Here is a 13,627-nt window from a genome sequence, read left to right on the forward strand (position 1 = left end):
TGCCTTAAGGGAATACGGGCTGAACTTTACAAAGATGGTGACAGCAGCTTCCCTGCCTAAGAGAAGCTGCAGCTGTCATCTTTGCAAAGGGTCGCTCGTGTCCCTTGTGGCAGGCCACGGCTACAGAGGCCACCGCACTGGATGGTGATGGATGGAGGTGCCAGCAGGCTGATCGACAGGCCCATAGGCAGATGAATAAAAACGGACAAATATTCGCTGGGGTCTCTGGAACTCGTGAATATAAAGTGACGAATATTTGCCAAATCAGTAATTTTTAATGAATGTGGCGATTGATTTTTTTAAAAAAAAATTGTTCCCATGTCTAGTCAGGAGCCCTGGCTGCCCCTTTCATCTCTGGAAAACAAAGACATTATGTCTCCTCCTTGGAAGGACGAAATAAAGAAAGAAGTAGGAAGGAAGGGACACCAGCAACCCTAAGAACAGCGATCTAAGGCTGAAGGAAGGTCAGCACAGGTCAAAGCAGATGAAGGACTGTCCAGGAAAACTGAAGAGATCCTCTCTCTGCTTTTCCCCATGCAAAGACAGGCATCATCTAAATGAGTTGATCCCAGTCACTTCCAATAGTTCACCAAAATATTAAAACAATTAAACCTTCCAGTCCTAGCTCACCCCACCCTCACTGTTCCACTGAGTATCCTACACCTTGACTTCAGATGTTTACCCCATCCTGTTCTCTGGTGATTATCTACCAATTGAAGCCAACCTGCCGGTTGCATCCTGCCTCCAGTTCCATTAAGTAAAGCTAACCGTGTTCCGCTGCTAGTTAGCGTGTTCGTAAATTCTGAATTAATCATAGCATAATAAAATCAGCTAAGCTTTGGTTGTTAATTCTGTATCGAGTCTGCGTTCCGTTGTTTATTCTCATTCCTCCTGATAAGGTCCATTGTCTCTAGTACCGCTTTGCAATGTGAGCGAGATAAATCAATGGTATTTAGGTTTTTCAACCATCTGGCCTGGCATCTCTCCCAAAATCAATTTTTAAAAGTTGGGCACAGTTCATGTATTTTGCTTTGTAATCGAGAGCATCTCAGCAAGCGGTGGGGAGGCAAGAGATTTTTAATTTTTTTGCCCCTAAAAACACATTTAATGGGGATGAATCATTTTGTAAGATATTTTACTACAAACACCCCATATTTTCATTACTGACAAGCTAAGCGGTGCCTGCTGAATGTACAAAGGGCTGCATGAAAGTTCTTTCTTTCTTTAAAAAATACGAAGGGGGGGTTGACATAGATTTTGAGTACATCATGTTTAAAAGTTACCCTTCACTGAAACATGTGGGCAGGCTTTGTTTTAAGCAGACTATTTTCTTGCTTTGTTAGTCCTGAGAAGCTGTTCATCTCTGACTCATGTATCCATTAAGTACCTTTCTTCTCTCATTATAAAACTATCCTGCAGAGCCAAGTAAATTTTTTTTAAAGGGGTGCCGTTAGAATAATGAAATTGAATGCAAGCGGGAGCCAGGACACTACACAGATGGGGGGGGGGGTTGAGGTGGACGGAAATACTGTACATCTATTGTCTGCTAACAATGTCTTTAAATAATTTAGCATACTTACTGCCAAGAAGGCAGCATAGGCTCAAGCATAAAAACAATAAAATCGTTTCCTTTTTTTTTTTTTACTAGAAAGAACAAAAGCAGTGAAATCACACTTTAACCTCCACTAACAATGTATTTTGTCCCCTGTAATATTAAAAGGGGAGTAGCTTGATCAAAATTGCTAGGGTAAAGGTAAAGGTTCCCCTTTACAATTTTTGTCCAGTCGTGTTCGACTCTAGGGGGCGGTGCTCATCCCCGTTTCCAAGGCGTAGAGCCAGCGTTTTGTCTGAAGACAATCTTCCGTGCACATGGCCATTGCGACTTAGACACGGAACTCTGTTACCTTCCCACCGAGGTGGTCCCTATTTATCTACTCGCATTTTTGCATGCTTTCGAACCGCTAAGTTGGCGGGAGCTCGGACAAGCGACGGGCGCTCACTCCATCGCGTGGATTCGATCTTACGACTGCTGGTCTTCTGACCCTGCAGCACAGGCTTCTGCGGTTTAGCCCGCAGCGCCACCACGTCCCCTCAGATCAAAACTGCTACCAGGAGTCATAATCAGAACTCAGCACCGCATCTGCAAACCCCAGCAAGGTTTGCCACTTGGACAGAAGGGGGCAGGGAGAAAAAAATTGAGATTTGGAAATAAAAATGGTCTAGTGGGAAAGAATTGCTCCAGGGCATTTTTTTTGTTCCACCAGCAAAAATATTTCAGGATTGTTCAGAAACGAAAGACAATGAAATAGTCGCCCACTTGCCGTGGTGAAATGCAGCAAACAGCGCGACAGTCCTGATGTGCTTCCCTGTAGTGGATGTGCTAAAGCTGAGGAGTCTCTCACAAAGAAAGAGCTAGTGGTTATTCACGACTAACATGCCAGTGAGTACTAGTTGAGCCAGAAAATTGTCAGGTTACCGGCATCTCGTTCCCTAAAATTTTAAGGCCAGATTCTGAGACTGAAGGATGGGGCCTTGTGTTCTGTCATGCAAGGGGTGCAGCAAGGTTTGGGAGAATCCTAGCAAACATGTCAGGAGGATTCAGACCCAGATTTTTAACCTATAGTTTTGGATGGAGAAAACAAAAATCCCAATTGCTGTTTCTCCCCCATTTGGATGGTTTGTCTTTGTTAATTGTCAAATTCTTTCCAACCTGAATATAGAGCACAATGCCAATTCTGGCAAAGAATAAACTTAATTTATAAAATCGGTCCCTCTTCCTACTGACAACCAGCCCTGGAGGGTGCGAGAGAAATGGAGTTTTCTCGACGCTCCAATACTTCGTGGAAAAATATGTGGGGGGAAAAAATAGAATCTCTGTCAGTATTTGCATGGTGTGTATACCAGGATTGTTGTGGCCAGTTATATAGCCCCTCAACCACTTACTTCTGGGGGAAGAAAATACCAGATGATAGTTACAAAACCACACTGGCCTGTACAACCAGCAGGAACTGTTGCAAGAAAAGAACAGAAACCACAAATGATAGTTGCACAAGTGTGACAAAGACAAGGAGGATTATATATGGGGCGGGATTTAACCTATAAACGGCTTGGATCCAAGCTATCTCATAAGAGAGATTGAGAGAGACTGTATCTCCCTGCCCAAGTGTTAAGACCATCAGGAGAGGCCTTTCTCTCAGTCCCAATTATCTTCATAAGTACATTTCGTCAGTACACGGGAGAGGGCTTTCTCTGTCGTTGCTTCCAGACTCTGGAACTCCCTCCCACTGGAGGTTAGGCTGGCCCCATCTTAACTGTCTTTCTGCAAGCAGGCAAAGACTCTTTTTAAAAAGTGCTTCATTGTCTAAGAGGGTTTTTGAAATGGAGTGTTGTACCTTGTTGCTTGGAATGGGTTTTTGGTGTTGGTTTTGTTTACCATTTTTCATGTGGTGTTTGATAGCTCCGTGGTTTAGGGATCTGGCTGCAGAGCGAGAGGTTGGGAGTTCGATTCCCTATGGTGCCCACCCCGTGTGGCATCCCAGGACACCCCCAAAAAGAAAGGAATGGTAAATCACTTCTAAGTATTCTCTACCTGGAAACCCCAAAAAGGTCACCCTAAATCAGAATGGATGGCACACGATTTGTATATTATTTGTTTGAGTCTTTCAAAATGTTTTTATACACACTGTTTTTAGCTTTTTAAAATGGTCTTTTAAGGATGTAACCCACCTTAGGCCCCTTTTCAGGAGAAAGTTGAAGTCAGACCATTTTAAATAAATAAAAATAAATCACCTGGAAGGAAAATAGGTTTCAAGGTGAGATTTTTCCTACCCATGTTGGGCAAAAGAGAAGACCGGAAGTGGAACAAATCACTGCTGTGGGAATAACAGCCTGTCAACCGGCATCTTTATACTTAATAAAATAGACAAACTGAAATATGAAGGGTTCTGAATAAAGTATCTGCCCTTTGTGCATGCCAACCTGGGCACTAGTCCATACAAGCCGCCTATACCATAAAGGGGGCAGCAGAAGCTAGCTCTCTGCCGCAGTCTGCTGTAACTATTTTAGCTGCTCTCTTTTACCTCAGCAGGGTTTTCTGCTGAATGCTGACCTAAATTGAGAAGCCGAAAGGGGAGAGAAAGCAGCTGCCCCGGCACTGTTGTTCCATTTCCAGCGTGGATCGAGACTCCCTTAATCCCTTTGGATTTTATAGCTACCAAAACAGCTTGGTCCCATCAACAAATGGCAGTGGCATATGGTCCAGGTTTATGAGTAATCTGGCACACGCTTCGGGCAAGGAGAGACATCATCCTTTCTCAAATATAGAAAATATCAGAGTATGTGGATGTGGCTTTGCTTCGGGTCGCTCGTGTAAAAACGGTGCTCAAAATGTTTATGTTTCAACTGGTCGTATTTAAAATCCATTCACAGCAAACATTTTTTTTTGGGGGGGAAGCAAAGTTAAAAACAGAATCTTGCCCTTTGCACCTGTGACAGCAATACAACGAAGAGTACACAAAGTGCTGTCGAGTGAGGAGACAGGAGACAAGAAGGAAAAATAAGGCCATAGAACTCCCAAACCAGTATGGATGAAAATGCCACCATTGTACATCATCATATGCGTATACCTGGTGGGGAAGTTTTTGGGCTTCCTGTTATTTTTGGCGGGTGTGGTGGAATAGTCTAGGAAAAGACAGAGCCTGGATCAGGTCTTTTCGGGACTACGGTTCCCAGCATGCTCAAAACCGGCATGGCCACTGGGAGCTGTAGTTCAAAAGAGGATTTCACCTCATCTCAAGCTGTGGAAAAAGATGGACAAATCTAGCAGGGGTTTGGCAAAACTAATAAGCTATGGGAAGCAGGCAGGGTGTCTGTTTGTGAATTCCCCCACCTCCAAAAAACACAGAACAGAAGGGACTTTGGGACATGATGTTTGTACAGTTCTAGACGGCCAGCTTCTTTTGAAATGGAGGTAGAGGGGTATGCCTGTGTGTGTCAATCCACCATAGACTCTAAGGAGTCGGGCACCCATAGAAGAAAAGTAAACTATTTCTGAATACTCTCTACCTAGAAAATCCTAAAACGGTTGCCGTTAAATCAGAGTTGACTTGATGGCACACTCTTCTTTTTACGTGATTTTGCCTAAATATTCCAAGTGTTTCACTTGTGATATTTCCAGAAATGGGAAAAAGTTACTCTTTGGGACGATGACTCGCAGCATGTCTCGGACGTTTTGAAAACGACCCTCCCCAAAATGAATTTTTCCGAGCTCTGAATCTCAGTAAATCTTGCAACACTTGCAAAGTTGGGATATGGCAATAATAGCAGCCCGGAATGAGCTAGTGCAGGTTGCTTGGGAATAGTTGGGCTTGATGAAGAATGATCTAATCAAGCCGAACCATTCACATGGAAATAGCTCCTGCCAATATCATGAAGTGACTTAATAAGTGAGTCACTTCAGGATATAGGCATGTTAATCACTTCCCCTGATTGTCAGTGAGCGGGAAAAGTGGAAAACATATTTTGGACTGCATATAGACTACTGTTGATGTGCTGGATCATTTATAATATAAATTTTAGAAATCATTGTCTTCTCTTGAAGGGCTGGTCAAGATACTGCCTGCAGCCAAAAGCAGTGACGTGATTCCACTGCAAGAGGTTTCTTGACAAGCCCTCTACGACAAGGCAATGAAAAGATTCTTTAAAATCTTTTCGTCATCAGTGTTGCCATCATCGCCATTTTGCAGATCATGCAAAACAGCAGAGACTGTAAACTGTTGCTTACTGCTCTGGTGAGGCTGATGGTGGCCTATTTCATAAGCTGTATTAATACACAGAGCTTCGAAGAGTCACCTTTTTCAAACTGCTTCTATATCACTAATAGGATAGACCCAGATTTAGGCACACACACCTGGTTAGAATGGATTTCTCCTCTTGCTCCTCCACACTGCGGCCCCTTCAAGACACGCATCCATTGTGACACAGGTAGTCTGAGGCTCTCCTAAGTAGGTTAGGGAAACAGCACCCCAATCCTTGCCATTTCAAGAACAAAATCTGAGACCAGAGATGACAAAAACCCAGGTAACACACTTCTGATGTCACAGAGGTAGAGAAGGCACAGGCTGGGAGGGAGGAGAACTTTTTTCCTCCTGCACTGCTGCATGCAAAATCCTTGGCATTGCTTAAAAAAAAAATTCCATTGCATGTAGTCACTTTATTCGGAATACAATGCTCAGGATCTATGGAGACTGTATTTGGCACACTTTCCATTTTCCTCCTTGCTGCATGTGTTTTCCATTTGCAACTACATCACCAATTTAAAATGTTCCTTTGTGTTGAGATTTGGATTTCTCCTGACACTCAATGAGTAGGAGAGAAATATTGGAAGCAGATCCTCGACTCCAAGTCATTCCGGTTTGTTCTTGCCCTCTTTCAGCTGCACACTCTCCTCCTGGCAGCTGCAAATGAAGCAGGATGTGTCCGGCTGCATCCTGTTTGTCCTCCAGTAATTTGTTGTCTCTGGCCTAGATGGGAGTTGATTCTGCTCTGTAGTCCCCCGGTTGAGATTGCTCTAAAATATGTTGATTACCCAATGTTCCTGATGAAAACTAATCGATCCCAGATTGCTCTAGGTTTGGAACTTACTACTCATTTGTATCTATTAGGGACTGGTCCAAATAAACAGAGGTTTCTTGCTATGGGATTGCCTAGATTGCTCCAACATGGTATTGGGGTATGCGTTCTTCCGACACATCAGTAGAGATGTGTAGAGATGGGTGTGGTCTGGCTTTGACCGCAGTTGGTATCTTCTATTTTTTTTTTGTATTTTTTTTTTATATACGGGATAACAAAAAGGAAAAGGGAATTGGGATTGATGAGGAAGAGGGGAGACAATAACATACTTTCATCCATTCTGTACCTATTGCCATATCAAGATTTTAAATTATTCTATTTACTCTTTTCTGCCTTCTAGATTCAGTTCTCCTTTCAATATGTACTGTTCACAAGCTGCCTGTTGATTCTGTCCACTTGTTAAATAGATCCCATCTTTCTGTTGCCTTTTGCAAGGGATAGTCCTTCATGACTTCTGATAAAATGTCCATTTCGGCTATTTCCCGTATCTTTTCAATAAGATCTTCTTGTTTCGGTACCGTTGATCTTTTCCAATTTTTAGCATATAAAATTCTAGCTGCCGGTATCTTCTATCTATTTTGAAGTGAAACAAGGTATTTTTGTATTTTTAATTAATTTTTTAAAAGAGATACTTTCCCACTATAGTGTTGTGTCACTTAAGCACGATTTGTTGTTGTTGTTTAGTTGTTAAGTCATGTCCGACTCTTCGTGACTCCATGGACCAGAGCACACCAGGCCCTTCTGTCTTCCACTGCCTCCCAGAGTTGGGTCAAATTCATATAGGTCGCTTTGATGACCCTGTCCAACCATCTCGTCCTCTGTCGTCCCCTTCTCCTCTTGCCTTCACACTTTTCCAACATCAGGGTCTTTTCCAGGGAGTCTTCTCTTCTCATGAGATGGCCAAAGGATTGGAGCCTCAGCTATTTATTTTTATTGAATTGAGTAGACTAAAACCCAACTGGGATTTCTGAGGTACTAACACAAATTAACCAATGTTGCTGCCTCAGACGTATATCCTTCTGTATATATTCAAAATTTAAAATAGTTTATATAATAAAATAATGATAAAAATAATAAAAAATAAATTCAACCTACTTTTAGGTTTTCTGGGCAGGTGGAACCTGCTCATGGTGATATACATCTATTTTAAAATTGAAAAATAATGAAATCATAGGCAGGATTTCTACATGCTACTAGACAAAGAAGAATTAATGAGTTAGGATTAGATTACAGAAACTATATTTTTAAAAATAGGGATAGGAAATTTTATTTTATTTAATGCTTTAACTTAATACCTTGTTTCACTCAAAAAACTGTAATACAAGGAGACTTAAAACAAGATTAACTTTTAAAAGTGTCAAAATTAAAACACAAACAATATGATATAAAACACAATTGAGTCTAAAACAATTGTAAACAAATACTAATTTAAAAGTGTGGCACCAACTCATTAAAAGTTGAATTGAACACTTAACAAATGTATGTAGAATGCAACCTGTTATAGGACTACAGTGGTGCCCTGCTAGACGATGACCTCACAAAACGACAAATCCGGATGACGATGATGTTTTGCAATCGCTATAGTGATTCGCAAAACAGTGTTTCATATGGGCGATTTTTGCTGGACGATGTTTGGGTCCGTGCCTCGCAAACCGTTTCTCGCAAGACATCGATTTTGGCACTGATTGGCGCTTTGCAAAACGGGTGTTTTCCGGACCAATTCTTCGCAGGGCAGCCATTTTAACAGCTTTTTGGCGCTTTGCAAAATGGCTTCCCTATGGGCGATCTTCGCAAAACGATGACGATTTTTCCCCATTGGAATGCATTAAATGGGTTTCAATGCATTCCAATGGGGAAACAGTTTTCACAAGACAATCTTTTCACAAAACAGCGATTTCTATGGAACGGATTATCTGGTCTATAAAGCTGGATCCCATATTTTCAGAGTTTGGTTGTTGTTTAGTCATTTAAACACGAGTCCGACTGTTTGTGACTCCATGGACCAGAGCACGCCAGGCCCTCCTGTCTTTCACTGCCTCACGGAGTTGAGAGTTGGAGCCTCAACTTCAGAATCTGTCCTTCCAGGGTTGATTTCCTTTAGAATGGATAGGTTTGTTCTCCTTGCAATCCAGGGGACTCTCAAGAGCCTCCTCCAGCACCACAATTCAAAAGCATCAATTCTTCGGCGGTCTGCTTTCTTTATGGTCCAGCTCTCACTTCCATACATAACGACAGGATTACAGTAAACAAACCCAGATAGCACCCAACTTGCTTTAAGACATGAGCAAATAAGAGCCTTAGATTCTTTCTTTCTTTCTTTCTTTCTTTCTTTCTTTCTTTCTTTCTTTCTTTCTTTCTTTCTTTCTTTCTTTCTTTCTTTCTTTCTTTCTTTCTTTCTTTCTTTCTTTCTATCTTTCTTTCTTTCTTTCTTTCTTTCTTTCTTTCTTTCTTTCTTTCTTTCTTTCCTTCAACATCACACTTTTCTTCTCATGTGGGCCAAAGGCAGCTTATGCAAGGCAATTTTATGTATTGGTGATAATCATTTGTTCCCTGAACAGAACAGGATCTGTTCTCAATCATCCCAGAGTGCAGGGCATATAATGTGCTCAAGTTACAGAAAGCCAGATTTTGACTGAGCATCAGGAAAAACACCCTAATTGTTAGAGCAGTACAACAATGGAACCAATGACCTCCAACAATTGAGACATTCAAGAGAAAACTAGACAGCCATCTGTCACGATACACTTTAATTTGGCTTCCTGCATTGAGCAGGATGGCCTTATTATAGGCTACTTCTAACTCCCATTGTTCTATGATTTTTGGCTATGTAAGAGCTGTACTCATCAGAAATTGAAGGGAAGATGGCAAAACAGTACTGGTAAAGCATAAGTGAGACTCAGGAAGAGTAACTTGTAACTTGACCCTTGGGAGAGCGTGAGCATTACTAATCCAGAATCTAGTTTGGAATAATTGTGTAGCTTACTGCTGGCGACGATCTGCTTCCGTCCTCTGCTTCCCAAAAACAGGACATTTGAGGCAGCAACCTTTCGAGTTGCGCTGAGCTCTGTGGAAAATCGGTTGTGTCACTGTTTCAAAAGGTGCTCGTCAGCAGCAGGGAGTTTTTCCTCTCTTCCTCAGTCTGGAAAAGAGCCATGAGCAGATCGAAGATATTCCTGGGGCTCGGGCGGGGCAGAATCTCTGTGACAGAAGAGGAAGCAAACAGTAATTTGACCAGGTGTCATATGTTGCATTTCCATTCCTAGCACTCCCATGAGGTGCATCTGTTCTACACAGTTCAAGCCCAGCACACAAGCAGTTGAGGGCAGCCAGCTTCAGAGGCTCCCGCCAACCGCAGGAGGACAGCAAAGAGAGATCTGAGATACACACTCTGGCTGAACTGTCCACGAGGAGGGAAAGACACCAGGGGAGGATTAGCGGGTGTGAATATTACCTTGTCATCGCTCACTTAAAATAAGAACGGCAGTATTCTTCTCGGCATCCTTCAGCTGCTGAACTCCTCAACTCTTCCATTAGCTTATTTGGAAGCTGTTCAGGAGAGCTTTGCCAGAGGCAAACTACATGTTACCTTAGACTCACACCTACAAAAACCCCAGCAGTCCTTTCTTCCTGGCAGAGCACCCTCTGAATGATGCACCAGAAGCCCTTGTCAATGAAGAATGATGAGAAGAGGTTGGGAGGGTTTAATTGCCTCCGTCCCTGCCCAAAATTCACCTTTATTGACACTGCTTTTCTGCAGCAGGTAATCCGGACCTCCCAATAAATAGGATCCAAGCAAAATATTTATAAGACAAAATGCCATTAAAAAATATAATCAATTATGCTATTAAAGAAGCAATTAAAGATAGGATCTATTTAAATAACAACTGAATATAACCATTTAAAAGCACAAGTTTAAAAGGTTAGAAACACAACACACACACACACACGATTAAAAAACTTTCCTTGCCCAAAAGCTTTCAGGAACACTCTTGGCAGAACAGCAAGGGAAGGACTAGACGTGGTCTCCCTCGGGAGGGAGCTCCCCAACCTGGGAGGAGCCACCAGAAAGCAGAAGCTGGCGACTCCAGTTTCATGGGGGCAACAAATCTGCTCCAGGTTTTAACCTTTGCAGGAGTTATTCAACGTGCTGAACTTCCCCCAAAATTGGATAAATCCTTCAAAGTTTTGACTAAAAACCTGAGCGGTCACTCCTTCCCCGCCCCCCAAAACAGAGTCACTGGCCTTCATTAAGGACAGAATCCTTTCTCATAGGGTTGGGAGTTTGATTCCCCACGGTGTCTTCTTGACAGGGGCTAGACCTGAGGATCCAGAGGGTCCCTCCCAGGTCTTCAGCTCTTATAAAACTGTCTTCTAAAGATTTTAAAACCTAGGGAAGGTTCATGGGTGTGGAGGTGTGGTCCTTGAGTCTCAAAGAATATCATTGCTTTCATCAGACTTCCCCCTAAAGATCTTTTGGGGACTGTGCACATATCATTGCTCAGGAGAACAAAACTTGATCAGTTTTCTAGCCAGCACTGCAGCAAAATGTGTGTCTCCATCATACCATTACAGTTGGAGGATCAGGAAAAGTTGGCTGATGGTTTCCTTTGCTCATTTACAGGTCCTCATTGACAGCTACCTCCCCGAGTCAGAAAGTTCCATCCAGAACTAATGAACTGGTGAGGTGTGAAATATGGACCTCCTCAAATATTTCCCTTTTTATCCTTCTGCAGAGGGAGGTGGCTCATTTGCAAAGAACATAGATTAGTTTTTACAGCAAAGCAGCCTGGCCCATTTGTAATATTTCTGTTGAAAGCTACACCAGCTTTCTGCTGTACCCTTATAGGGAAGGTGTGCGTGTCATTCTCGTTGGCTTTTCGTAATGAAGGTAGTTAGATAAATCCATCAAGGCAAGCTTGCTTTCCTTCCTTGTCATCCTGCTCTTTATTAAAATGCTTATATATTACTATTGCCATTTTACTTTCACTCACTTACAACCCAGGTGAATTATTTTTATGGCTTTCATCCTCTGCGTTATATTTCATGGATATTGCGAAAGAAAATAGAGATTGATAGGAGCAAAATTAAAATGTATTTTGAGCAAGGGGTTTGCACGCACACTTGTAGTTAAAAGTCAATGGTAACTTTAAGATAAGCAGTTGGAGTAGAGGCCCACAGTTTACCTGTGCTAGTGTTGAAACTGAGGCAGTCCTGTTCTGGGCATATCATGAGAAAGCAAGATTCTCTGGAAAAGACAATAATGTTGGGAAAGGTGGAAGTCAGCAGGAGAAGAGGAGGATCAAATATGAGATGGACTGACTCCCTAAGGAAGCCACAAGCTTGTGTTGGCAAGAGCTGGGAAGACAGTTGAGGAAACAATATTTTGGATCACCATGGGTTGGGGGTGGCTTGATGGCACATAACAAGAAAGCGAGAAAAATTGCCTGGTTAAGAACAAGGTCAGAATAGCCTTTCTCCTCCAGCAAGCTGCCCTTCACAGAATTGGTCTTGCAGCTGGTCACACAGATGATTTCTCAATCAGTCTGCAATCCGTCACATAAAAGAACTGTGTGCCAGGGAGGGGAAACATCCACACTATTGGCTTTATGCTTAAGGTCTTGTTATGGATCGTTGTTGTTTGTTTCTCTTTGTTTAAATAATAATGGCCCAAATCCTCTTGTTTAGTGTAGTAAATTGCACTTAATCAATAAAGATTTTGCAAGTTAACTCCTCCAGATGTTCCATTGATCCAAATGGACCTACTCTAATTTCGTGAGAATGGCTGAAGGTCGGATTCCAAAAGATCTCCTGTATGGAGAATTACTGCAGGGAAAGCACCCCCAGAAGGAGCCCACAGCTGCGATACAAGGAGATCTGCAAGTGGGATCTGAAGGCCTTAGGAATAGACCTCAACAGACGTCTGAGCGTTCATCCTGGAGGCAGGTGGTGCATCATGGCCTGTCGCATTTTGAAGAGTCCCTTGTCCAGCAGGCCGAGGCAAAGAGGCAGTCCCGAAACCAGCCAAATAAGGGAGCTGGACAGGGGACAGATTGGATTTGTCTTCAGCGTGGAAGGGATTGTCACCCTCGAATTGGCCTTCTCAGCCACACTAGACGCTGTTCCAGGTCCTCCATACAGAGCACGTTCACATAGTCTCTCGAGACTGAAGGATGCCTAATCACTCTAATTTCAACATTGGAAGTTTTACATAGAGTAGGCTTATTTGAATCACTTGAATTTAGAGAGGCGTTGACTCACCAAAACCCCATTGATTCTTTGGGCCTACTCAGGTGTGATTTACTACTGCAAGCAACAGGATTTTGACTAATAAATGACATGATAACAATAAGAATATTGATATAATAGCAAGAACAAAAGGAGAAGTGAAATAGACAGTCCTAAATAGTACTTTGTATTGTTGTCTGACAAGCTTCAGGGACCCGGGTCAAATGGGAGACTCCAAGGAAATAGAGTGAAAGAAAATAATTAAACTTAGGCAAAAGGTAAAGGTTCTCACTGACATTTAGTCCAGTTGTATCCGACTCTAGGGGGTCTTGCTCATCCCCATTTCCAAGCTGTAGAGCCAGCGTTTGTCCGTAGACAGTTTCCGCGGTCACGTGACCAGCACGACTAGACACGGAACACCGTTTACCTTCCCACCATGGTGGTCCCTATTTATCTACTCTCATTTACATGCTTTTGAACTGCTAGGTTGGCAGGAGCTGGGGACAAGCGACGGGAGCTCACTCCATTGCATGAATTCAATCTTACGACTGCTGGTCGGACACATATCACATATCCTTGGATCCTCTGTGTGTGTACAGAAGTAACCTTAAGTCTCCAGGAAGCCTTCCTCCCAAAAAAGGCTAAGGCACATAGGACTGCCCCTGGAAAATCCTGGCCCTTGGAAAAGTATGGTGCATGTGCCTCTCTTCTGTTGATTGATATTTATTTCTTTACAATGGCTTCGCAACTCAGGATAATGATAAAACACATT

Source organism: Pogona vitticeps, chromosome 5, assembly GCF_051106095.1.
Source record: "Pogona vitticeps strain Pit_001003342236 chromosome 5, PviZW2.1, whole genome shotgun sequence".
Taxonomy (NCBI): Eukaryota; Metazoa; Chordata; class Lepidosauria; order Squamata; family Agamidae; genus Pogona; species Pogona vitticeps.